The sequence below is a fragment of the Camelus dromedarius genome, unplaced genomic scaffold, assembly GCF_036321535.1.
Source record: "Camelus dromedarius isolate mCamDro1 unplaced genomic scaffold, mCamDro1.pat HAP1_SCAFFOLD_31, whole genome shotgun sequence".
In the NCBI taxonomy this organism is placed as follows: Eukaryota; Metazoa; Chordata; class Mammalia; order Artiodactyla; family Camelidae; genus Camelus; species Camelus dromedarius.
This window is the reverse complement of record NW_026989830.1, coordinates 1,015,156-1,042,963: the sequence shown is the minus strand read 5'-3', so window position 1 is coordinate 1,042,963 and position 27,808 is coordinate 1,015,156. Positions and strand designations below refer to the sequence as shown.

At 44.7% G+C, this 27,808-nt stretch overlaps 1 long non-coding RNA gene across 1 annotated transcript in view; it reads left to right on the top strand.

Moving 5' to 3' along the window:
• Nucleotides 1–550: 550 nt before the first annotated feature.
• The window catches only part of LOC135320878 (uncharacterized), a 65,197-nt gene continuing 37,939 nt past the window's right edge, over nt 551–27,808 (top strand). The window contains exons 1-4 of the long non-coding RNA XR_010380218.1: nt 551–643; nt 1,009–1,087; nt 7,184–7,327; nt 7,432–7,748. This is a non-coding gene — a long non-coding RNA (uncharacterized LOC135320878). The remainder of the gene's footprint in view (nt 644–1,008; nt 1,088–7,183; nt 7,328–7,431; nt 7,749–27,808) is intronic.

The window sequence follows — 27,808 nt, the reverse complement described above, 5'->3', positions numbered from 1 at the left end:
CGCTCCCCGCCAACACAACACCTGGGACAGTGGAGGTAAGGCAGACATCTTGCCTGCCTGTGTCCCAGCATGTAAAAGGGGAATATGTACTCTTTCCAAGGTAGTTCTGAGCGACAACACCTGCGGGTGCTTGGTTCCCAGAGCAAGAGAAACCCAGCTCCACTTGGGAGCAACGGGTGTGATCCCCATAGGGGTTCTGCAGAGGCCTTGGGTGGAGGGCTGGACCAGGGAGGTAAAATATGAGCTGCGGGCCTTAAAGGGTTAGAGAAGTGTGCAGAGGCAGGACTGTTGCCTCCTTCAGGATGCCCCCAGAGTTAAAACTATTTCTCTCCATCTCTGCTACTGTCCTCCACCCTCCAGATCCCTGCCTTCTCTCTGTTCCTCCTGTCCATGTCTCTTCCTCCACTTTTCCCCTTCTCCCGTCCTCCTCCCATCTTCTCCGTCCCTTGCTTCCCCACCTTCTCTCACAGAACTCGGAGAGGATCGCTGGCCCTCCTGCGCATGCGCAGTCTTTGCCAGCTGGAATGAGGGTTGGAAGCTGCAGCTCCGAGCCGGGGATCGGCCCCAAAGGCTGCTCAGCTCTTTCGCCCGGTAGGACATTTGCTCCTGCCCCGGCGCCCCGGCCACAGCTGTCCAGGGTCAGGTGTGCACCTGCCGCCTCTCGCCCCAGCCGGGCTCCCCTGTGTCCGTGGCTGGCGTCCCTTTCCCTTCTCCCACCCGCGAGTCCTCTCCTCCCGGGCTGCCTCTCCTCGGCCGCCGGCCCGTCCCCGCCCCTGGGCGGGCTGTGTCCCGGGCGGGCGGGGTCTGCGGACCCGGACGGGGGCGGGCGGCTGGGGCTGGGGCTGGGGCTGGCCTCCGAGCGGGGCTACAGCCCGCGTCCCCCCCCCCCCGCTTTCCCTGACCCGCGACCCCGGGGCTGCCCTCCTCTCCCTTTCCCGCCCCCTGGGGACCAGCTCAGTGGCGTCTGCGCTGCTCCCCCGGCTGAGTGCCTCCGGCTGTAAACCCCAGCTTCTCCTGGTGGAGTCGGGAAAAGGGAGCGTCAGTGCTGAGCGAGCTTCCGTCTCCTCCCTCAGTGTTTCTGCCCCAGGTAAGTACCTTGAACCCTTTCACGTGTTATGATGGCGGTGCTTGATGATGTCACTGTTTTTATAGTGAGAGGGATTACAGTGTTGAAAGCAAGGCTTGGTTCAGTTAAAAATCAGCTGAAGGCATGAGGCTGTGACATCCTCCATCCTTCCCTCTCCCAGGGTGAAACGTGTGACCGTCGATGTTAAAAAAATAGTTACAGTCCCTAACTAGCCCAATCCAGCTAGGGTTTGTTAACAGGAACAGCACCACCAGAGGCTTTGTAGACTCAGGGACATTGCAGTCCTAAAGAGCTCCTGGCAAAATTTGGTTTGTTTTGGTTTTTTTGTTCTTCTTAAATTGTGGGGCAGACTAGTTGTATAGAGGGAAAAATAATTGTCAAGAAATATTTTTTCATTTAACATCTTTATTGTGATATTGTTCACACACCATGAAGTCCACCCACATAAATGCTACAATTCAGCAGCTTTAGCATATTCACAGTGGTGCAACCATTAATATTCCAGAACGTTTTCATCACTTCAGAAAGACCAGTGGAAATGAATGACCTATCCACACCTTCCCAGTGCTGGTTCTAAAGAAGTTTCTTGGCTGTTCCTGACCATAAATTATCTTGTTACCCATAAAAAATCTGGTAGGAAATCTAAACAGAATTGTATTGAATCTGTCTATCAAAGCAAGAAGAATTAATGTCTTTATGGCATAAATTTCTTCTAGCCATGAATATATCTCGGACCCTATAATTTCATATTTCCAGAGCCTGGCCCATGGGAAGTCCTCATTAATTGTTGGGTTTGTGAATGATGAGATACATCGTTAGTTGCAACTGAAGCCTTTCACAGAAGAGAAAATAAACTCACTGAAGCCAAGTGACTCTCTGATGGTCAGAAATAGTGACAGCCAGTGCTGGAGTGATCCAGTGGACTTGGTGTTTGTAACCAGAATTCTCCAGCACCTACAGCTAAGGGGATCAGAGTATTCTTTTATTTTTTCTAAATGGCGTTGCTTTTATTTTTACTTATTTTTTAAAATTATTTTTTATTGAAGTGTAGTCAATTTAGAATGTCAGTTTCAGATGTACAGCAGAGATTCAGTTATAAACATATGCATATGTATCTACATATGTTTTAGATTGTTTTTAGTACAACTCATTACAAGAAATTGAATATAGTTCCCTGTGCTATATAGTAGGTCCTTGTCATTTATTTTATATTTATTAATGTGTATCTGTTAACCCCCCTTTTCCTGCCTGCTAACCACAGTTTGCTTTCTATGTCCATGAGTTTATTTATAGCAGCATCGATTTTCCTAGTAATATATGCTGGTAGGCTGCTTTCAGTTTCAGTAATTCCAACTTATCTGTGGGCATTTTCCTTCTGGTGCGCCTGTTTGTGTTTTGCACACGTGATATAAGAGTTGTGTATTTGGGAGAACTCCAGGCCTCGTGTAGTGCCTGGTACAGAGCACCCACTGAGCTGATGCTTGAACTGGGAAAAAAAACATAGTAAATGTTGGAATTTCCACTATGGTTGAGACTTCCAGGTTTCTATAACCGGTTTAGCCCACCTTAATATTGGCTGCACCCATACTGTGTAATTTGGTGGAACTTCATGGTATGGTGGTGTAGAGACGGGGCCTTGTATGCTTCTTCTCTTTCCGTTTTCTAAGACTCATTCTCCTGGGCCTTCCAGATCCTCCCCCAGCAGAGCACAAGTCTGGCTTGGTGCTGCGCTGAGGCAATATTTGTTAATAAGGCCCTTTCCTCATCTCTTCTGAGCCTCCGTTTCCTTCTCTGCACAATGAAGACTTAGACTAGAAAAGTGCTTTTCAGTTTCTTTTAAGCCATGTTTCCTTTGAGAAACAGAAAATACAAATCTCTCCTCCCATTCAACATATACATTTTGACACATCCTCCAAGGAGTGACATAGCTCTTTGTGGAAAATTGAAGTGATTGTGATTCCAGGTGGCACAGAAAAGACTCTTCAGACATTTACTGCACGGAGAGGGCAGGAAAGGGGCAGTATATCCCACTTTCTAGTGTGAGCACTGGAACAGGGGCTTGGGCTTATATACAGTGTCCGACGTGGCCTCTCTCTAATCTTTTTTTTTTTTTTGCCTCTCTCTAATCTTGCACAATGTGATAAACTTCTCTCCCTCAGTTTCTTAATGCGTCAAGTTGGGGTGATAACAATTTAACTCTTTTGTGAAACATTATACACATAAGATATTTGTTTCTCGGTAGAAACAAAACCTGCGGGAGAATCAGGGATTTTTTAAAAAAAAAATAAAATCTTGTCCACAGCTCTCTGTCTGTGTCTATTTTGAAGTTCCTTGAGGGTGAGGGTTGGGTCTAAAGTCCATCGTGGGACAGGTGGCCCATGGGTCTGTGTGCCGCAGATGGCCCCCTCCTCCCCAGGCCTCTTCCTCTCAGTCCAGGATGAGGTTCCCTAGTAGATTTACACAGAGATCTTGTGGAAATGGCTTTTCATTTTATTGTTTCATGAAGAAGGGCTGCCATCATGATCTCTGTGGTCAGGTTTTGGTGACCTGAAGGCTATGCAATTACGTTTTTCTATTTAATAAAAAGAAAAAATTTACAAGTACAAAATTAGGCCTACGGTGGTGGCAGGGGCTCTTGAAAGTGGGGACCATTAGCTTTGTTAGCTTCAGGTGCAGGGGCCTCTGGCCATGAGGACACATCATCGTGCTCTGAAGTTGGAGGGACCAGTGGGCTCAGTGGGAATGTTTACTGAGTGTATCTCATGGGCTGGGCATTGACCGATTTGTACTGTGTGTTCCTTATTTGAGACAATGAGCTCATTTAACCTCAATAGCCTCTTTAATAAATTAGACTTTTTAATTTTGAGATATAATGTAGATTCCCATGTAGTTGTAAGAGATAATATGGAGAGGGCCTACGGACTTTTTGCCCAAATTTCTTTAAAGGTTCCATCTTGCAAAGTTGGTATACAATTCAGTAATGACTCACTAACCCTTTGAGGTTTGTGTTATTGCCCTCATTTCTATTCATGATTAAACTGGGGTTTAGAGGAGCACACAGGCCTGCCCAGGTCACCCATGGTTAGTGTAGAGTATGGTGAAACTTGGGCTTGGGATTTCCTGGCAGTATCATCATGATTCTCTGTGGCAGGGAGCAGCATTCACATTGCTTGATTATTCATTCATTCAACAAGCATTTATTGAGTAAACCCTGTGGGTCAGATGCTATCATAGATTTATCTGATTCTTCAGCAGTATGGAGAATCCGATAATGTTTCCTTCTTTTTTTTAATCTGAGAAAATTAGCTCTGAGAGGTTATAAACCCCCCAAAGGAAATATAGCTCATAAATGAGGGATAGTAAATTTGTACAGTTCCTTCTTCTTATGCAGGTGGGACCCTAGGCATTTTACATTTGTAAACTTCCATAATCCAGATATATTCTTGTAAGGCAAGGATTTTTTTTTAATTGAAGTATACTCATGTTTACAATGTTGTGTCAATTGCAAGGTGTTCTTTTTTTCTTGAATTTGGAATTCAAAAAATATTTTTTGAGGGGGGTAAATAGGTTTATTTATTTGTTTCATTTTTTTTAAAATGAGGTACTGAGGATTCAACCCAGGACCTCATACATGTTAAGCATGTGCTCTACCACTGAACTGAACCCTCCTCCCCAAAGCAAGTTTTCTTATCAAGTATTCTGCAGCTTAGGAGTTCAAATAAATTGGAGTTGAAATCCAGGTCTTTTGATCCTACTGTGTTTCTTTGCATTATATCCTGCTGAGGGGTGTGGAAGCAGTTCCTTTATTCATTCTTTTATTCAGCAGTTTTGAGCACTGACTTTGCATCAGGGCCTGGCTAGGTGCTTGGAAACAGAAAACAAGAAATGACCCTTTCTGCAGAGGTCGGAAGCCTAGACCAAAAGCTGCGTAATGTGATCCGACCTGCGGTAGCCATGTGCAGATGCTGAGGACAAACTGTACCCCCGGCTTTGTTTGGGCTCCCCCTGCCTTCTGACTGGTACACACCAGGTCACCGCAACCCAGTGAGGCCCGCAGCCTGCAGCACAGTATGTACCTCGGTCTCCTCTTCCCTCTCGTCAGGGCCTGCAACATGAACATCCCTGACTACGTGCAGTGTGCTTAGGACCACCAGACTCTCCCCGTGGTGGTCCAACCCGTGGGGATCATCTCAGAGGAGAATTTCTTTTGCATCTATAAGCGAATCTCCTTGGTGAGGCAGATCATCCCTTGCGGCTCGCAGTGGGCACTCTGTATCCACTACAGTCACCACTATGCGCCCGAGAATGGGTGGAGAGACTTCGAGACCCACCGCAAGGTCGTGGGCCTTTTCACCATTACCGACTGCCTCTTGGCCAAGACCTTCGAGAAGCTCCACGTGCAGAGGAGCTGTATGGCACCACGCTCTATGACTCTCGGCTCTTTGTCTTTGTGCTGCATGGGGAGGTTGCCGAGCAGCCGCGCACCAACGTGGCCTTCAATTTACGAGGACTGCAGGGTGGTGGAGAAGAGGATCGAGGACTTCACTGAGTCTCACTTCATCATGCTCAAGTCCAAGTGGCTGGACTGTGCATCCGACAAGACTGGGGACAAGATCCTCCTGCTCTACATCCTGTTTGAGAAGGAGGACTTTGTGGGATTGGACACAGAGAGCAGGAAAGTCTACCTGGATGCACGGACACCCTGGCTGTGTGAAGGGTTGCTTCCCTACATCCAGAAAGGGATCAGCAAGGAGGAGGGCTGTCTTGTAGCCAAGGCGTGAGGGAGGTGAAACCCGCCGGTTTTCAGACGTTTAAAAGTGAATCCACCTTTGTTTCAGAGAGATACTTTTAGGGTTATTATGGACACTTACTCCCGCTTTTCAGCCAATTCCCCTGGTGTGACCCCTGGAGTTGCTGTCCAATAGAGTAGCCAAAGCCACTGATGCTAGGAGAGCTGGGGAGGAGGCTGCTCTGAGCTGAGATGTGCTCTAGGTCAAATGCACATCAGACGCTGAGACTTGTCTAGTAAAAAGAATGTAAACTATCTTGTTACTTTCTTTATTGATTACGTGTCAAAATGATAGTATTTTACATACAGTAGAATAAGTAAGATATGTTCTTAAAATCAGTTTCTAGGGTTTTTTTGGGGGGGGTTACATTTTTAAATGTGGCAACTGGGAAACTTTCTTTACATGGCTGTCATTTCATTCCTGTTGGACAGCATGTCCTGGGACAGTCTCATCCCTTTGCTTATAGATGTCATGCTGAATCCTGAGACGCAGAATGAGGTGCTGGTTGAGCTGGGGGTGGAGCCAGTGTCTCCTGCCTCCCAGGTCCAGCACCTGCACGGCTTAGGAGCTCTCTCCCTGCCTGACAACCACCATGCCAATTTAGGACAACAGAAACACTGCCAGGGGCTTCCAAATGAGCTCCTTACGCAGGGAAAGGCGTGTCACGGAGCATGGGGCACACAGGGAAAGATTCGTCCTCACTTTGTCCCTGTGATTAGGTCAACGGACCCACTTTGCCTTGGAAGTGCAGACGAGCTCTTCTGGGCTGCCTACCCCCCCACATTCTGCTCTGTTTCCCTGTGTATCTATCGAGATGTCCCTCGGGAAGAAGAAGGTGAGATGCCTTTGCCGAGAGGTGGTCCCCCTTTGCTGGGGAGAGTGTGGGAATCTGTGCCACCCCGACCTACGGCCTCGGGCCTTGAGTATTGAGAGGGCTCATGGCGGTCCCACAGGTGACGGTCGGAGGGCCTGGCACGAGCTGCCGGGCCTGATGTGGAGGAGGGTTTCTGCGATTCTCTGTGAGTCTAAAATCAGATTCTACTTTCTGGTTGTTGGTAAGTTGGAGGAGAAGATGCCAGAGAATTGATAAAAAGATAGTCCAGACCAGTCCTGTGAGTGACAGGCACAGGGGACCCGAGTCCCACCTGCTTGTGGTGCCTGGCGGGCTCTGGATGAATTTTCACTTCCTCCCCGGACATACATCTATATCTTAAGGAAGGGGCGAGGCTTGTCGTCTCCATGACCTGTACTTGTCCTCACAGGGCCCCGTGATCTACACGGCTTTCTCCCCTTCTGCTTCTTGTAGATGAGCTGGCAGATGTAGTGGCCTGGGCAAAGCTGAGGACACAGATGCCAGCACCGTGCCACTCCCAGGCTGGCTCCATTCCCGTCACCTGTCACCTCCTGCTGAGTCCCCAGGCGTCAGTCAATGTCGGTACATCGGTGCAACGTAAGTAGGGACCAACATCTCCCCCTGGACATAATGGTGGGTGAGCAGTGGAAGCCTGGAGCCCTGCCCCAGCCCCCTGACCAGTGCCTCCTCTTTTGTCACAGGAGGCACTGGTGACATGTTTGCTCAGCAACTGCTTGGCTCTGAGTCTGCAGACCCACCAGAGAATACCAGCTTGTTTTTGCCTTTTGAAGTCTGTCCTTGGGATTTGGCGGAGTAGCTGGATGTGTGCTTAGCCCATAGTGGTTGACACTGTCACCATTGTTTACCCAGAACCTCGTGTACCAGGCATGGCTCCCGGCATCAAAATACAGCAGGGCATTAAACCTCCCTCCTGGTGGGTCTGTCTGTTTTGGTACCGTAAGGGCTCAGCCAGCCTCTGAACGTCAGTGAGATAACGCGGCCAGTGAGCTCGGGTCAAGTAAGTTCTCCTCCAGTCACTTTTACTCCATTGTTTCTTTTACTATTACACAGTCATTAATTTTTTAAACAATGCTTTGGTGCAGGAACAGAGCCTAATTCTCTCCTGTTACTCTTGGTGGGAGTGAGTAAAATTGTCCAGCTTGAAATGCGACCACATTTTGTAGCTCAAAAGCTGTTTACACGCATCTAGGTGAAGTTTAGGTTTGGGGCGCTGACCTCGTTGTGGTCCCCCGGCAGCGCCGCTCGCCTCAGGCCCCTGCCTTCCCTGGAACAATAGGTGAGGGTGGGTCTCACCGTCCCCTCGTCCCTGTCCTCACCAAACTCACCTAAATTCTTGTAATTGCTCTCAGTTATTTTTATTCTCATGTGTTTCTAATTTTCGCTGTTCCTCTTTTCCTTTTTCTATTTCCCTTTCTATCTTGTACCGCCCTGTGAGCATGTTGTTGCGTCTGAAAAGTGGACTGTGCACACCCTGCATTGGAAATAGCGAGATTGTCCTCCGTGCTGTCCCCATCGCTTTAAAAAGCAAAAACCTTAACAGTTGCCTTGATCCATATATTATCCTAGTCATCTTTTTATTTTCTAGATTTTTGGAATTTTTGCTTTGTTAGCACATCACCCACTGGTGTTTGATACCTGTTAAAATCCTTGCTTTGGGGAACAGTTTGGTCCTCCTTATGTTTGGTGACAAATGCGCCCTTATTAAATTTGTTTGATTGTTTTGAAGAAGTGAGATGTGAATTGATTTAGGCGGCTGCTGAGGGATTTTTTTTCAAGGAGTATTTAAACTTGGAATGTCAAAATCTGCAGCATCTTCCTTGATTCTGGCTTTTAGACAAACGTGCTTGGCACGCGGTTCAGGGCTGTCGTTGTGTGACGTGCGTGACGGAGCTTCCTGGCCGGCGGTCACTGGTGAGAAAGTGGCAGTCTCGGGGGTGAGCAGCTGCAGGGGATGCTGTTGGAAGAAGCAGTCACCGGTTTTTTGTTTTTTGTTTTTTCATTCACCTTCCCGGTGCCATTTAATTTACTTTGCCTTCATAGAGAGGCAGGAGCGGGTCTAAACTCCATGCCACTCTTATTTTCCCTTTACGAGGCTGGTTTTTCTGAGTATCAGAACAACATGGCCTTCTCCTAAGTAGCTGGCTCACTTGGATCTGGTGGACACAGGGACCTCTAAAGGGGACTGTAGCTTCCTCTCTGCTCCAGCCGGTGGGCATTCAGAGCCGGGTCTGTGGTTTGCCTCAGCAGCCATGCAGTCCTCCCTGCACCAGCCTTTACTATTAACCCATGTTGGCAGTAAATAGCTGACTCCGTGTCTGTTGCAGCTGACGTCCACCACTGACGGCCGTGTCGTTAGTTTGCGGTAGTGAGTCTCCAACACCCTAGTCAGCTGTGAAGTGACCTTGCATTCTCACCCACACCCTGGTTCATCTCACCCGGGGGAAGGGTTTGGCCACCACTGTCATGCTGGCCATGAGACCTTGTTTTACCTTTCATGCCCTGGTCCAATTGTGGACACTTCATCCTTCACTGACTTGGTCTCGCTTGAGACAGACCAGACATTCTGAAAGAGCCCATCACATTCTGGGGGGGAACAGAACACAAGAATCGCAAGTAGGAGTCTAGGCTCTCTGGGTTGGCAAATGCAGGCTGGGATCTGTGAAGGCTGGGCTGTGCCCTTCACAGGCCTTTCCCGTGGCTCCCGAGAGCCCAGGGGTCGGAGTGAGAACAGCCTTGCCTGGGTTCCCCCATCCTCATCTGCTCACTGGCAGGTGTGTCTGCTAACTAGGAACTCCCCCAAACCTCGGGCCCTGCAAAGTTCAGACCACAGGAGAACCTTGAGTCCCTTCTCCTGGGCCTCCTTTGTGAGAATCCAGTGCCTTCTGAGGTGACCAGAGGCAGGAGATGCCTCCCACTCCAGGGAGCTCTCTTCGGAGGACTGTGACGCACTGCACCTTGCTGTCAGCTTGTGGGGTTCCATCCGTGGTCCTTGCAGAACCAGACTTGAGATTGGCTTAGCAATAGAAATGACAAGACTGATTCCAGGGCAGGGCCGGGGGGAGGAACAGGGGAAATTGAATGTGACCTCAAACACCTAGGTGGGTTCTGGGTCTGTTACTAAAATCGGGAGCCTGGGAGGTACCTGCCAGGAATCGAAATCTAGAGTAAATGGTGGACATGAGGCATTTTTAAGATTCCATTTGTCATCCAAGTTAGGACTTCAAAGAGGCACTTGGGTCTATGGCCCCGGGGCTCAGGTGAAGGAGCCGGACTAGAGATACACGTTGGGAGTCGTCATTCTTAGCTGGTGTTCACAGCCGTGCAGGTGGATGAGTTCATCTCGAGAGGTGCAGACTGAGGCTGAGGCGGGTCAGGGCTGTGCCTGGGTTGGAGGAAAGCCCAGACCATGCAGCTTTGGCGTGTCACTCAGTGGCGTTTGGGATTTTCAGAGCAATGGCATTTATCCTTAAGGGTCTTGGGGGTGGGCAGGGCCACCCAGGAAGAAATCTGAATGGAGGGTTGTGGCCACGCGTGCGCATCTGGGGATGAAGCAGTGGCTGCATGTTCCAGGAGGGGAACCTCCTCGGAAGATGGAGTCGGAGTGGGGAGTGTTGAGAATGTAGTCACACTCACCTGTGAGGGAGGGACAGAGGCCTAATGAGTCTCCACCCTAGCGGACTCTCTTTCCCATGAACAAAAGGCCAGCAGACAGAAGATTTGAGGTGAGAAATAGCCAAAGTGGAGAATGGTGGTTGGACAGTTCTGGAATTGTCTCCCTGCAAAATAGAGTTAAAAAAACCCAGACTCTTAAGAACATTGATAGTGACGTTGGAGGAGATAGTTCTTTTTCTGGCCTCCTAAGGGTAAGACATGTATCCGGGGATACACAGAAGAATCGGGCAGTCTGGTCCGGGGCTTGACCCTTACCAGGGGGAACAGGGCAAGTTTAAAGGGGGAGAAGGGCAGCGGAGGGAAACTAGCCAGGTCTCGTGTCAGGTAGCAGTCGGCCTCACTACTTGCGTGTTGCATTCACATCCGTGCCTCCCAGGTGGGCGGTGGCAGCCCCCTTTTGCAGATTGGGAAGCCTTCTCAGAGGGGTTAAGGAATTGGTCCATTTCGCGGCTAGTAATTGCTGTAGCAGGATTCAAGCAGGGCCTTGTCAGACTTCAAGGGCATGTTCTCTCTACTAATTCCGGTACCTCCATGTTGTACCTGGATTGGTGAATTGGGTCAGTATTGGAGCCTTTCACAAAAAGTACGATTTAAGTGCCTCAGGACTCTTTCCCAAATCTCAGTGTTCTTTAATTGTTCAGAAGCACCGCAGTGCTTTTCGCCCCACAGAGGTAAGGTCTTACACTTTTGACGATGACGTGGTTGCAAATGACGTACAGGTGCAAAACCAGACTTAGCAGCTTCTGAAGGGAAACTCTCCAGTTCTCCCTTGATAGGCTTTCTTCCACGGGATGTAACCTGCTGCACCGTAGGTCTGAGCTTTCTGTATGGAGTGAGGGTTTGATATCCAAAGTTAGCAAATAAGGGTCAGATGGAGAAAATCGACGTTAACTATTTATTTTGGGGTTTCATTAGACAAGATGCACTATCGCTTAATGGCCCATATAACGTAAGTAATTGAGTACAGAACATTGCATTCCTTACTTTCTAATGAGAGGTGTCTTGCATCGTAATGTTGTCTGCTTTGGAACTTCAGCTCAGCCAGTAGGGCACCTGTCAGTGTGTTGGTGTGATTGCATTTACACAGTGCATGTAATCTGGGCTTCCTCTGCCCCAAACACTCCAGTGCAGAATCATAGGCTGTAGCCATCACTTAATTATACAAATACTTCTACAACTATATGATACAAAAAAAAAAAAAAACAAAGAGAGAGAGAGCGAGAGAGATTGCCTTATCAAATTTCCTTTGATTTTAACTGCAAACTGTTGTTGAGCAGCTCTGGTTTCCTTTGGATATGAATATGTACATTTCTTTGCATGTAACTTGGATCTTAGACTAGAACACCAACCTCTTGCTTTCCATGAGCCACAAAAATCATAACCAAATGACATACGTATTAAACATTTTATTCTTTTCTTCTGAGACAGAATCCTTGAATCTGGGACTTGGGCTGTGATTTTGCTTTTTGCTCTTCCCACCCCTCTTATCGTCTCACTCCTTTTTCCCACGTGGCCTCCAAGAGTTCATGGTCTCAGAGGAGCAGGTGGACAAACACCAGTTGGTCGCCAAGCAGTCCTGCTGTAGAGGGAGCCCAGCCAAGAGCTAAAGGACTTCATCAGAGAGGGCTTCCTTGAAGAAATGGGCTCTACATTCAGTTATGAGGACAGAGTAAGAGTCAGCCAGGAGAAGGAATCAAGAGGGTGACTCAGGTTGCAGGAGCAGCCCGGGTAGAGGCCTGGAGGCTTGTGGGGTGGGGACTCGGGGAGAGTGCACTGTGTGGTCCAGGGTGGAGGGTACCCCTGCTTGGGAGGACACTGGAGTGGGCCTAGGGATGGAGGGCTTAGGAGGAGCTTGGTTTTTTACTAGAATTGACACAGAAGAGGCAGTGAAGGGTGTCAGCAGAAAGTGACCCTCAGGAGAGGTACTCCTGGTTTTGCTTCTGATGTTCTACAGAAAGAAGGGGTCGGGGTGGGCGAGAGCAGCTCTGCCCGTCCCTTTGAGACCCACCCCTTCATTCATTTATTCATAACACATGCAATTCTGAGTGTCCAGGGGAGAGAGGGTGGACTCACAGTAGTAAGCAAAATGTATTGCTTCTTGAGAGTTTAGCATTGTCAGAAGTTGTCTTAGCGTAGAATGTTCTGGGAACACAGCAGGGGCACCTAACCCAAAGTGTAGAGGTTCGAGGGAAGGAAGGCTCCCTTGACAAACCGTCAAAATGCGCCTGGAGGCAAGTGGGGAGTAGCAGCAGTTCAGGGGGCGCCTGAGGTCATTGTGGACCTGGGTACTGTGGTGAAGGTGGGCGAGCAGCGTCGGGGGTGGGGCTAGAACTCTACCAGGGAGCCTCTGAAGGGTTTGAAGTGGGGGTGATGTAATCAAATTTGTGCTTTGGGAAGGCTGTCCTGGCTCCGTGTGTGTGTGTGTGTGTGTGTGTGTGTGTGTGTGTGTGTTTGTGTGTGTGTGTGTGAAGCAGGGAAGAGGGGGAGAGTGCCACCAACTGGGAGGGTCATTAGAAGACCATTGACAGGCTGGGCGGCCACCAGTGGGAGAGGGGCGTCGGGGCTGCTTGGGGACGGCAGGGGCAGTGTGAATGCCGGATTTCCTCATGAGGAGAGCTTATTAACGGGGACCCCCTAGCGGCACCTTGTGGCTGGAAGAAAACGGATGCAACCAGGTGGACTTTTCTCTTCTTCCCTGCATTGTGTGATGATCTTAGCTCAGCCAACATTTGGAAGAGAATAGCTAAGTTTCAGGGTAGCACAGGATATTTTTGAGCTCGTTCGAGAGAGATCTGATAGGATTTAGTCTTGTGTTGAGATCTGCATGTTCACTTAGCTAGAAACGTCCCGTCTTTTGGATTTCCATAGGGGTATTTTTTCTTGATAAAGATTGCTTTCTTGGTGAGAGGAAATTTAATACAGCTGCTGTGTTTCTCAAAAAAAATCTTATCTTTTAAGAAATTTAATATTCAAAAGAATAGCAAAATTTTAAATTGATAAAGTAAGGCTTTGGTGTAGTTTCTTTGGTTTCTGAGTTAATGTAGAGTTAGAGCCTTTGCATTACTTAAATAGCACATCCTTGTCAGTATTTAAAGAGCTGTTAGTGAGCGCCCCAGGCCCCACTTCTCAAAGCATCATTAAATCTTGCTCTGAAATAGTGAAGTCATAAAGGTCTTGTTGGCAGAAGCCAAATAGTTGGTTTATAATTTGCAGCATAGCACCCTTTATAAAATAATAATAGGTTCAAAATTAAGAAAGTGGAAAATAATTGATTTTTTTAAAGCTGAAACATAATCTTTCTTGTGTTAATGTTGCAACTGGAAATTTCGAAAAGAAAAATCCTACTGTAATATCATCTACGTGGAATACATATATGTCTATCACGTTTGCAATGTAACTGCGCAGTGGTTTTTGAAGTCAGGACAATTCCAGCTGAGTTACTGGCAGTGATGGTGGCTGGTTTTCAATGGAAGACCCTAAATTTGCCTTCTGAGCTTTATTCTTTTCTGTTCTCTCTCTCTCTCTTTTTTTTTTTTTTTTGTAGTGAGAGGGCTCAGTAGTGCTTTGCCAGCATGATTTTGGGGCAATTTGGGGGCAGATATCGTGCACAAGCAGTGAGATATTTCCATGCATTTTACTTTCCGGACATCACCATGGAACATGTGGGGGTTTGTGCCTGCAGGCCGGGATGCTGCAAGACTCCCTGGTCCATCACCTTTATGTCTTGGAGCTGCTCCAGTCAGTGAATGACTTTCTGTGTCTTAGAGGTAAGGTGATCTGATGCAGATGATCAGATGTGTAACTAAGTACTGTTACTTGAAATAGAAAACCTATCAAAAATGGCTCTAAAATACAGGATGAGGGAGGAGAATTGTCTGAGCTGCTTGCATGGGGAATATTCTCAGGTGACTCCCTCATTGTGTCTCCTGTCACTCCTCCCCAAGCCCTGCACGGCAGTCATCGTGAAGCAAGCATGCACTTTCTCAGAAACGCGCTGAATTTCCTTGTGCCTCTGTTTGTTGGCTTTTTTTTTTTGAAAGCACATCTTGCCCTTTGCTTAAATGCCATCCCTGCCTAGTCACGTCTTACACTCATTCGTCTGGAGCTCGTCCATACATAGCTGCTGAATGGATGAACAGAATGTAGTATCTCCATGTAGTGGAACATTATTCAGACGTAAAAGTGAATAAAAAAGAAAAAATAAATAAAGGGGAATATGAAAAAGGCCACCTGCTCTGGGAAGTCCACACTGACTGCTCAACCAGCCCTTTTCCCTTTGAAACCCAATCACTTATGCTCCTCTCTACTCTTTTTGATAGTACTTACCACCTTCTAATAAACTTTAACACTTTCAAAAAAAAAAAGAGAGATGCTGATACCACTTCAACCTGGACGAGCCTTGATAACAGCACGTTTAGTGAAAGGAACCAGACACAAACGGCCACATATTGTTGAATTCAGTGATCTGAAATGCCCAGAATAGGCACATGCAGAGGCAGAGGGCAGGTGATGGTTGCAAGGGGTTGGGTGGAGGGGGGTTGGGGAGTGATTGCTAGTGGCAGGGGTGTTCTTATGGGATGATGAAGTGTTCTGGAAATAGATGGTGGTGAGGGCTGCACAACCGTGAGTGTGCAGAAGACTGCTGAGCGCTGTCTCTGGGAGTGCCTGTGGTTGGGGGCGGGTTTATTTTGTTCTCATCCGTGAAGAGTCATCTTGTGCTGAGGCCATTCTACTGCTGTGAGTGGTGAGGGTCAGAGACTTTGCAGAGTCATGTGTTATTTTCCCACTTGCTGAGTGTAGGCAAAAAAGGTTTAAGCCTGAGAAAGTGCTCCATCTGCAGAAACGTCTTTTAGTTTTGCATGGTGTAAAATTCTTGAGAGCTTTTTAATAGTTGAGGACAGCCTGTGGGGGGGAAACAGCCCATGAATCCTGGGTGAGTCCCGGAAGAACTGCGCTTCCCTCCCTGACACGGGTGGGGATTTCACCCCCGTTCAGGCAGTGAAGGGCCCAGACCCGAGAGCGGAGTTGACAGTCGTGAATATTTACATGTATCCGCTGCTTCATCTTGGATATTAATTTCAAGCTGAGTCAGTATGTGGCGGCAGCCTCATCCTACGTCAGGAATCTATAGTATCTGCTCTTTGAGGTGAAGACCTGACAGACTTGATTATTTAACAGTCTCCCTTGAATTGATATGTCAGATTCCTTTCTCAATAATAGAACAGCAGAATTATAGACGTCCTTTATTGCCGATGTGACCTGGAGCAGGTTTAGTCTCTGTGCCTCAGTGGCCTTATCTTCGGTTGGGGAAGATGATAACAGTGCTTCCCTCAGAGGGTCTGGTGAGGGGGGAGTGAGAAGTAGAAAGGGAGGACTTACACGTGATGCTCATGAATGACCGAATTTAGTGCTCCCAGCCTGGTGAGGCCTCAGGGGCAGAGATGGCAGAACAGACCATTCGTAGCCGGAGCTCGATCTGTGTTGGCAGCTGTTATGATCAGGATCACCCCTGTGGGTTATCAGGCAGTTTTAAGACTTGGTAATATGAATTCATGAATAATGTTAAAAGATTAGACAACTCAGATCCGGTTTACATAGTTCTCAAGATTTCCTGTGAGAAATGGATATTTTTTTCCCCATCTTAAATCTGAGTTGATTCTCTAAAAAAAATTCTGCATTCCTCCACCTTTTTGAGTTAATTCTCCATTTCTCAAAAAAAAAGTTTTTAAATGGAGTTACTGGTGTCTGAACTGAGGGCCGCATGCATGCTGAGCACATACTCTCTCAAGTGAGGTATAATCTCCCCCCTGATTTTTTTTAAACTTTACTTTCTTTGTATGCAGAGGTTAGTGACCTCTAATTCTTTTTCTGGAGACTTGTCCATGAACCTGTAAATCTATAATTAGTGGACAAAATTTGATTTATTAAAAAAATCAATGGAACATTCTGCAATCCATTCAAAAGGAAATGCTCATTGACATAAAATGTTTCTCCTTTATGGTGATTTCTAATTTTTGGTCTGCCTTAACTTATTAAAAGTAATCCTCATCATCATAATGACCAAGCTTGCTCTGAGTGGACACTTACCTAAGGCTAAAATGCTTTCCTCATGTTTTAATTCATAGCAGGTGTTTAAGGGTAGGTATCAGTGTCTCCTTTTCTGCAGCTGAGCGGTTGAGAGATGGGGCAGCTTGTCCCAAATCTCACGCAGCTGGCGCTGGCAGGCTCAGTGCTGGAACCCAGGCTGCACAGGATGCATTCTCAATGGCTCCTCTGATCAGCCCCAAGTTGAGTGGTTTCCCGAACTCCTGTGAGTCCATAAATGAACGATTTTAGCGATCTCAGCTTCATGAAGCCTTCAAAGGAGAGACACCAGTGAGAATGTTAGACAGAGTGGCATAAATTAAAATTGTACATTTTCACAAATGTTGCTTTCTCAGGCAATGAGTTAAAAACTTTATATTTTTTTATTTTAGTGCTCTGTAAACACTAAAATCAAAACATTAAAAATGATTATAGTGCAAAATTGGAGTGGGCTTTGAAAGTCCAACCATTTCTAATGATGTTGCTTGTTTTTCTCTAGTGGTGCTTATTGACAGAAAAATTTACAAAGACTGAATTGGTTCTATGTAGTCTTAGTATGGAGGAAAGTTTTGTCAGTGAATATTGTAAGTAAAATCTTTACTCTTTTCTTTCCTGATGATGAATATGTAAGTTGTTTTCATGGCTTAAGTACATTTCCTCATTTGTGAAATTTGAGTGATGCCCTTTACCTTGTTTGACTGTGAGAGGTGGACGCCTTGTATATGAAGCACCCAAGAGCTGCTTATAAAAATATGCTGTCACAAGGACAGATAGTTTAGAAGGATCAACTCTGAATACTAAAGAGGGTGGCTTGTTTCTGATGCATATTCAATATGCATATTTATGAATATATGAATATGGCTTAAAGTAACAAGGATTCAGGGTTTTGTGTGTGTGTGTGCAGTATGAAGTTTTAATGAAATCTTTATCATTCTAGTGAGACAGGGACTAGTAAAATCACCTTAAGCAGACGGCCTTGAATATTATTTACACAGAATGTGTGTTGTTACAACTCAGAATTCATGTTGCCGTGTAACCATCCACTCAGACATTTAAATTCGTAGGAATCTGACCAGAACCATTAAGTTTAGAAAAATCTACATTGATCATTTTCAGGGAATAAGCTTCTCTCTTTTGTGATTAAAGAAAATTTTGATTTATTTTTCTGCACTCTTAATAGGTTTTAAAATATCAAAACATTGATTTGACATGTCACTTTTTTTAATAGAATAAAGCTCATGCTGTTTTAATGTGCAAATAAATGTTTTTGAATTTCAATACACTTGTATGCTTTCCTGGCACTTTGAGAAGTATTTTGCAAGATACCTAGATTAATTACTGTTGGAAAAATACAGACGTGACTTTTATGAATATAGGCCTAGTACAGATCTGTTGGTTTTTGCTACAGTGCAAGACATGAGGCCTAGGAGAGATTTGCTGCTGATTGCCAGGAGGACAGATCCCAGATCTCAGTCTCCCCTCCTGTAAAATGAAGTGGCTGGACTGGATTCTTTCCTCTACTAAGAAGTTTCCATGAGCCTATGTCTTTTGTTTATATTCAGGAGTATTAGCAATGTCAGATTAAATACTGAATACACCTCCCTTCCCCGAAGCAAAGTGCACTATGTGCTACATAAGATTTAATTATCTGATTCTTCTTTCTGATCCAACAGGCAATTTTTGTGTTGCATCTTTCCCAGCAACCTGGAAGGTGTTTTTAGCCATAGGTGGTGCTGTTGCACCTTCTAACAGTCTTAATATTCCTTTTGCAAAAGAAGGTTTAACAAATGTTATTTTGTTTTGATTCCGTTGCTTAGTGCTTCAGAATAGCACAATGTCCATTATGTCTGTCTACCTGGAAAAATTATTCTGCTTATGTCTTAGACTTATTCTGTCATCTCGCTGTGAACATTTCAGACTTGCTGTGCAAACAATGGCAAAATCGGTCTTTTCTTCCAGTGTTAGCAACCAGTGAGCCGGAATTTTATAAAGCAGCTAAGAGCGGCCTCTGGAGCACCTTAAAGCTGAAAAGTGTACTGAGTTCCCTGAGTATTGACCCAGCAGCTGTGTATCAATTGTTGGGAGGTGATTTTGTACATATAAGAAGGGGTGTAGTTTTTTGTCTTGGGTTTGCGTGCACGTGCTGCCACTGAGCCACGTGAGCCTGAGTCAGTTTGCTCTGAGTTATTCCCTCGTCTGTGAGATGGGGACGCTCGTATCTGCTTTGCAGAATTGTGAGAATTAGAAATTATGTAAAGTGTTTAGCACAGTGGGAATGTCAAAGGGCTCATAAAGTTTAGCTCCTGTTTTGTATGAAGCCATCATTTTACAGTCTTTGGCAGTTACTAAGAAACAGGAAAATAAGAAAAGCTGGTTTTATGCTGAAAGATATTTGAGGAGGTTCCATATTTCCTATACCCATAATTTAGCATCAGCAGGGTCAGGACAGTTACACAGTCGCCTTGAACCAATGTTAAGCCACAGAATTTTTTGTTACTTCATATATATTGGGGCTTAAGGGGACCCAATACCTATACACATGTTTTCTCCAGCAGCCAACTGAGAGATGACACAGAAGAACAGGCAGGCGATAAATGTCTCCTGTATTACTGATGAAGCCACGTTCTCCATGAACTTCAGGGCTGTGGGAAAATGCGTGTCATGATACTGTGCCCCAGAACTAGAGACTCATGCAGTCCCAGTTAGCTCTGGGCCACAGTGAGCCTTCCCTTAAGAGGATCTGCCCCATCATGCACAGGGCTGCCCTGCCATGGAGCTGAGCATCCCGGGTGCTTCCCAATGGTGGCCAACACTGGAGGGAAAGGAAAGGTTTCATATGCCCTGCTTGTCGATCCGGACTCACACCTCAATCTGTTAGTGTGAGGAGGGCTAGCCGTTGTCCAGAGGTCAGGGGTGTGAAGGGAAAAACACTCTCCATGGACCAGATTGTGGAGGAGGCATCCCTTCCCTCAGTTTAAACAAGTGGTGGGATGCAACAGAAGGGTGCTCCCCAAGAGTTTATAAGAAGGGAAATAAGGATTTCCTTTGGGACTCAGACTAGCCATGAAACACAGAAGATGATTAGAAGGGAGATTTGTAAATCACTTTCTTATTAAATTCACATTTGTTGAGCACCAGAAATGTGCTACATTCTTTTCTGAGCGTTTTACAGAAATGAATCCTTCAATCTTCACAACAAGTGAGTAAGGAAGGTTTGATAGTTATCCCAGGTTTACAATGTGGAAATTGAGGCACGGAGAGAGTAAGTAAGTTGGCCAAAGTCACAGAGCTAGTAAGTGACAGAGCTGGTATTTAAACCCTGGCTGTCTGGTTTCCAGGCTCCCAGGGATGGGCTTTGGGTGTTTAGAGGTATCTGCATCCCTGGATCTCTGTACCTCTGTGCATCACTTAGCCCAGAAAGGACAGGGAAAGGAGAGATACACAGGTGCTCACAGTCGTGTCTCAGCCACAGTCCACGGACAGTGCACTGTGATTGGCGTTAAATGTCTTCTGGGCAGCAGATCTTTTCGTATAACAGAAATTTAGTCCATTGAGTTAATCTAGAAACCCTTCCTGCTCTGCTTCTGTCCACTCTTGTCATGTGACTGCCTGCCTGTGATTGGGCTGTTGAGGAGAATCTGTACTCATGGTTGAACTCTGATATTTCAGTCTGGTTTGTAGTTTCACATCTCCTGTTACATTAATAAATTAAATTTCTGGTTTTCTTGCATCGGTCTCTCATGAGTTTGGTTAATTTGAAACCAGTCCATGGGAGCCCAGGGGTGATGACGGTATAATTTCTGAGCACGTTGTGGCACTTCTACCTGTGCGGACCTGCGTGGAAGATTTCTGCACAGCAATGACCCAGGCACTCAGCTATAAACGCTGGGCGTGCTTGCTGTTAGATAGTACATTATTCCCAAAACAGGGACCTGGCTGATCTGGTGGTCTGCTTTGTAATGAAGATATCTAAAGAATTTATCTTGTTCCCCTCTCCCCATGTCTCCCCTAAAGGTAAACTAAGCCTTTTTACTCATTGCGGATTCTACAATCTCTGCCTCATCCCATCTTTCACGAAGTTCCTCCTTACTATCACACAACTGTTAAAGACTATTTCCTTTGATTATACACAATAAATATGGGAGCATTTGAGAGGTTCTTGGAGTTGGCTCCCTAATCCCTCTCGCTTTCTTTCCTTTTTCCACAGTCTTGAGTAATTCATTCCATGTTGGTAAGACTTTTGCCAGCCAGAATCCACAGTTCCAGGTGAGAAGGATGCAGACTTTATCTCTCCTACCCGAGGGAGAGAGAGGAAAGAATTGAGGTCTGCTCCCCCGTGGTCCCTTTCTGCCCCAGGGCCACTCATGTTCACCTGCAGCCTTCTGGCCTCTGCTCAGAAGGCCTCTGTCCCAGGACTGACTGCAGCCTTTTCTTCCCTTGTCTATATTTCCTGTGCCTTTCAGAAGTTGGTCTCTTCTCTGCAATTCAACCCTGGCAGATGTGATGGTGGTCAGCGAGCTGGTGGGCAGTCATTTGGTGACTCCCAGGAGCCATGATGATTCTCCTGAGTCTCTCATTCGGGGTTACAAATCTGTCGAGCACCGGAGGAAGCCCATTCACGTGAGGTCAACACAACATCACATCACTTTAATTTTGTTTTTGAATTTTCAGTGGAGAAAGTATTTGTAGGAAACTGTTCCAGATTTTCGGCCGCCTGCTTTCCTCACCATTATTTCCTTTTTGGCTCTGGCGCTTTTTTAAAGAACCAGGTTACTTCTCTGGTCATTTGTAGCAGGTGGGCTTGCCGAATCCTTGATCTGCATTTGAAGCAGAATGCTTCTTCGTGATGTCAAACTGATTTTCCTTGTCATGTCTTAATAATTTGTGTACACTCATCAACTGTTTCAAGTTAAATGCTCTTTTCCAATTTCTGTTAACTCACATTTGCTGAACTCCTGCTTTCATGCTGAGGGCAGTTTCTTCTTCCTGTAATAAAATTTAGCAATTTGCATTTACTATGGGAAGGTAACTGGCTGGAGGTGCTTTTTTTCTTACCAGTTTTAATAACAATTCACCCATTAAAATGTACGGCAGTTTTTACTCTATGCCCAGAATTGTTCATCCCAGTCAATCTTAGAAAATTTTCATACCCCCAACAGGAAGCCCCTTACGCATATGCAGACATCCCCATCTTCCCCATCTTCCCACAGCCTCAGAAAGCCACTTTTCTCTCTCTGTGGATTTGCCTGTGCTGGAAATTTCATGTAAATCTAGTTACTTCATGTAAGTGGAACCATCTATTGTGACTGACTTCTTTCACACTGAGTAACGTTTTCGATATTTGTCCAAGTTGTGGCCTGGGTCAGTACTCTATGCCTTGCTATTGCTGAATAATATTCCACTGTATGTCTGGGCCCCTCTGTTTACCCATTCATCACGTGATAGACATTTGTGTTGTTTCTGCTTTTTGGCTGTGATGAGTAATGGAGCCGTGAATATTCCTGTAGGAGTTTTTATATGAACATTTGTTTTCAGTTCTCTTACGTGTGTGCTCAGGAAGCAAAATTGCCTGGTCATTCAGAAACCAAATGTTCAACTCTCTAAGGACCTGCCAGGCGTTTTTCCAAAGTGGCCAGTCTGTGTTACATCCTCACCAGCAACGGCTGCGACCTCTGCATCTTCTGTGTCCTCATTAGTGCTTGTTACTCTTTTATTGATTATAATCTATTGTAGTGAGTGTGAAGCGGTTTCTCCTAGTGGTTTTGACTTGATTTCCCTTACAGCTAATGATATTGAACATCGTTTCTTTGTGCTTATTGGCCATTTGTATATTTTCCTTGAAAAATATTTTTCAGATCCTCTATTCATTTTTTAATTGAGTTGCCTTTTTATTGTTGAGTTGTAGGAGGTCCTTTTTTTTTTTTTATACATACAAATTCCTTATCAGATAAATGATTTGAAAAAATTTTCTCCTGTGTGTTGTTTTTTCACTTTCTGTATGGTGTCATTTGAAGCAAAGTTTTTAATTTTGATGAACTCCAATTTATCTCTGTTTTCTTTGTTCCTTGTGCTTTTGTGGTAATATTTAATATCTGAGGTATTTTATTTAACCTTTTATATATAAAATAACTTAATTATTAGGACCGTTCTAGGAGACGGGTGCTGTTGTTGTCCCCAGTCTATGGATAGGAGACTGAGATTCAGAAAATTTCACTGACTTATCAGTGTCAAAGCTACACAGTGCTGTTGGAATTCAGACCCTCATGTTTGTCCCAAGTATCTGTGATCCTCACCACCATGCTCCACTCCTTCCTGGAACCGTTAATGAAAAAGCCTTTACTTTTTTGATTTCTTGTTAGTTTTTGTTTTTCTCATTGGGGCCTCATCTCCTCATTTCCTTAAAGAGATCAGTGTAGGTTTATTTTAGGTCTCTTGTAGGCAGAAGCATTGCTATCAGTTAACTTCTTTATTACTCACTCCCCAGTGATTGCTGTTGCTAGTTGACCTAATGAAGTCTTGCTTTAGTCTTTCCTTCTCATGACACTAACAACAGAGTCATGACTTACAGAATGCTTAAAGAAGAATGTACTTGATTGATTTTATTTTGCTAACCAATCAAACCAATCAAATAAATACCTGGTGTTGAAATATACGGTAAGCCCTCCAGAATAGGGTCACTGTCTTCCTTGTGTTTCATTTGTTTGGTCACAGTGTCTGGATAGTGCCTTGCTGTCCAGCAGTTTTGTTAGGATATGGTGCTTGTGAATCATTCTAAGGACAGAATTTTGACAACAGACTGTGTTGTTCATTTCACGGGGGAAAAGTTAATATAGAAATACTGCTCAGATCTATTTTAAAATTAAGTTTAGAAATTTGAGAAGAGTTCAAGAAACCATACAAAGATCTTTTTCACTAATTTTAGATCTATCTTAGACAAATTATGGTTACATAGCAGAGTAACTTATCAAGTAGATTTGACAAGAGGAGTGTATTATTGATTATTTGTTTTAGTTGAAATATTCTAGCTGGGATAAAATATTCAGTGCCCATAAATGAACAAATATGTTTGTGTTTCTATGCAACATGGGAGTAGACTTCATATGTTTCTATATAATATATATGACTGTGTGTTTTAATCTGTCTGTCAGTGTTTTTATAGTTTTTCAGCAATGTTGTAACTTTGCAATTCTTCTAAGAAAATCACCTCAGATTCTAGTGCAGTTTGTACTGTGTATGCTGTCTTATGCATGGGATTCCACTGTCCCCTTAGTGAGGAATTTCCTCTTCTATTGTGTTAGTATCAGAGTTAAAGGAACTGTGATTTCTAGGCCTTTGCTTTCCATGTGTTTGCACTTGGATGTCAATCACAATTTTCCCTTTCTTGAGTTTTCATTGTTCAATTAGAATTTTTGAAAATAACTTAATTTGTTGCATCGGTCTCCCTAGAAACTTGATGTGTTTGTGCTTTTCAGTTTTCAATTAATGAAAAATGTAAATACACTCTTGTTTTTAAGTAGTCCTTTTTCACTAGATATTTGTTTACCTCTTTATAGTTAAAATATTTTTTCCCAATGAGTGAATCGGTGTGTATATTTTAAAAGAAACCTTACTTTTTATTCTTTTTATTGTAACACTTATATTCATTGTAGAGAATTTAGAAAATAAGGATAAACACAGTAATAACTTCACAATGGCCTCTAATCTCACCTGGAGATACAGTTGTAAGGATTGAAATTGAGAATTACAAGTCCTCTTAAATTGTTCTTCTTTTTCAAGTACGATTTGGTTACTGAGACCCTTGAATTCCCATATGAATTGTAGCAGCAGCTAGTCAGTTTCTGCAGAGGAGCCCGCTGGGATTGTGATCGAGACCATGTTGAATATACGGATCGCTTTGAGGAGCACTGCCATTCCAAGAGCTCTGACTTCTGATCCAGGAATATGCGTGGTGTGTCTGTCCAGTTATTTAGGTCTTCTTTAATTTTTTTTTCAACAATGCTTTGAGTTTACAGAGTTTTATTTTACTTTTTGTTTTTTGCCTTTATACTGAGGACAAGTGTGCAAGGTACCAGAATCAGAAGTGTATTTGAGCCCCGCCACTTGCTGCCACAATGGTCGCTGCGCTCTTGCTTCACCCGCTCTACAATCTTGCACAAAATAGGACCTCAGTAACTCTCTCTCTCTCTTGAATGATTGTATGATTGTTGGATGATGCTTGAGAGTCCTTGTGATGATTTTATTTCCCCAGCCTTTCCCCAATTCTTTACTATGCCCTTTCTCTTCCTTTCCTCCAGCCTGGGTTTCAGTCTACCTGTGGCATTGATTTTTCTTGTCTGTAGACACTACCTTTCACTGGTTCACGATCATTTTACATGTGGGCTGTGGAAAATTGCTAGATGTCAAGAAAGAGCCAATCGATTGCATGCTAGTATTTTTAGAGTGTGTTACTGTTTTATCGATTGAAATTAAATCAGGTTGACCCCCTGAGCCCTCCCGTGAGCTGTTTTCGCCTTCCTACAGGTGATACTGCTCTGGTTGCTGAATGTGCCCTTTCCCCAGACTTGGTTTTGGAGTTAAGTCACCATCAGTGGAGCCCTCTCTTTAAAAGATGAAGAGAACATTTGCTCCTTCTCCCTGGTTGGGGACTTGGATGAGATGAGGTACCAGATAAAGAATGGAGCCCCACCTCATTCTAACACCCGCTCGTTCCATTCCTTTCTCCAGGGAAAAAGAGTACAATTCAACACTATAAACATTGATTGTGAGCTAATGAGATAGACAGGACAACCGATCATTTATTAAATATCCTTTCATGCCAGAAACAAATGTATTATACACACAAAAAGCACACAAAGAACGGTAGTAACGTGATTACACACGTGGGTCCGAGTTCGAGTCCTGCTCTGGAGTGACCAGTCCTGAGAGATGGAGAAATGTTAGGTCAGCTTAACTTCTCCCGGACTTGTTTGCTGTCCTGCAAAGACGGGCTTGCTAGGCGTCCCTCCCCCTTAGAGGTGCTGTGGGGTGTAAATGGCGCGTGGGCAGCCCGAGCACAGCTGCTCATTCCTCGTAAGGGCAGGATAGCATCGCTTTTGCGGTGACAGCTTTATGACCGTCCCGTGTAGACTCTTAGTGCTCCGAAGGGATGCCTTGTGGTTTGGAGATGGGATTCTCACTTCTGTAAATACCCAAGGATTGTGTTATTGGGCCGTGCTGATTTGAATCTATTCTTTAGAAAGTACATAATGTAGATATATTTTTCAAGCATGCATGCTTTTTTCTTTTATTATTTATAGTTCTACCCTCTCTCTTGGTGTGACTTTTCATGGAATCCAGGAAACAGTCCTAAGCCACCTGCCTCTTCACACTTCTCCGTGGTGGTTTTCTTCCCTGACTAGAAGAGGGTTCTGCATAGGAAATTTTCTTTGTTCCCCTTTTCTTGGAGTCTCTCTGTCTGTCTGCCCATCTCTCACCTGTCCATCTGTCCATTTATCTACCCACTGAATCTTCTGACATGTTCCAAAAAGCATTTCAGGCAGCTTACAGAAGAACAGATACCAAATAAACAGGTGAGAAATTGGGGCCAAGTTCAGACAGTGAGGCTAGGAGGCAAGCCTGTGTTAGGGTTGCAGGCATGAGAGACACGCGTCTGCCCTGTGACTTATAAGATTGACAGCAACAGTGTGCCTGAGGCTCCCAGCAGACACAGGGAAACAGGGTTTGTGGGAGATGCTCACTGGCTGCGAAATAAATAAGTGGCTTAGGAGATGCCCAGCCTTTCCAGCTACTAAGGCTTAGGAGAATATTTTGAGTTTCTTCCAAAATCAGAATATTGCATCTTTTCTTTTTTCAGAGATCTATGTATAGTTTGTTACATTCTATACCTGGAAATTTCTCCAAAACTGCTTCCCACATGAGTCCCATGGCTCGGGAATGGGGTGGTTCTGCTCATTGACGGGGGTTGGCCAGAAACAGAAAATGACAGCCTCAAAGGAGCCTGGGATTTGTCAGTTATGTTTTGTCAGTACTGTAGAGTTCAAACTCTTTCACAGTATCTCTCCATCTGAGGAGGCAGCGTGCTCTCTTACCAGCATCAGGAGCTCAGGACCACAGGATGGTGCGGGCTGAATGCACTGCCATCAAGACAGCTGTGCTTGTCACTGCAGGTGTGGTTCTTTTTCATACGGCATTTCATGTTCTTTACTAGAATGTTTCAACAGGGAGTTAATTAACTGAGTCAATTCACATTTAATAAATATGATGCTTTGTTGAAAAGACAGTTATAGGCAGAATATAAGCTGTGAAGAATTTAAAAACGGTTTCATTACTGAAATTTCTGTAGGGAAGATACACAGTTTATCTTATTTATTCCTCTCTTTTAAAGTAACAAAGAAACAAGACAGAAAAGGCAGAGGATGGTTTCTGTTCTTCCTCTCCGCTTGCATGTGCCCTCACCTCCAGTAGCATCCATCCAGACACCAGCACTGACACTGGCCGTGCTCAGAACTGCCTCAGCCCTGAAGACACAACTGACAAATAGAAGGGGGCTACACCCTATGACAGCAGGTGCTCTCACTTTGTGGGTCCTTATGTAACTGCACGATGTTAATCAGGATCGCCCGTTCTACATTGTGTAGCGCTGCTGCGGTGTCTCCTAGTTACTTGTTTCTGTAAGTATTCATGTATTATTCCCCAATGCGTGTTACTACACGCCTAAAAATGCTTTTTTCAGATGAAAAATAATTTGCATTTAATATAATAAGTCTGAAAAAAGGGGCAAAATAGTCTATCCTGGTCCCGCTACTCAGAGATAATAATTAACAATTTAACATTTATTTTCTGTTCTTTTCGTCAGTGTGTATCAGCTCTGTCATAAAAACCAGTGAGCACTCTGTCCCTGTTTACTGTGCGGAGATCTCCATTTTCCATTCGTCTTATTACATGTTTTTCTACAATATTCTATCTCCCCTGGCATGATTTTTAATGACCAGTGTAGCATTCTGTCTTAAGGAATGCATCGTCCATTTTACTTCGGACTTAAATAAACTTTTAAATTCCAAGTATACTTAACTGAAATACTGAAAAGAGAACTGTGGTGGTACAGGAAGGCCCCTAACTCCCTTCTCATTATTTCCTGAGAGTAAAAGCTGTGGAAAATTTGGTATATATATTTCATGACCTTTATGCCTATGAGATACATATATATACACATATGAGAAATCAATGTATAGGTGTGTGTATATATGATTTATTTAAAAATGAGACCATACTATATGTTTTTCTGCAGCTCGCTTTATTCAC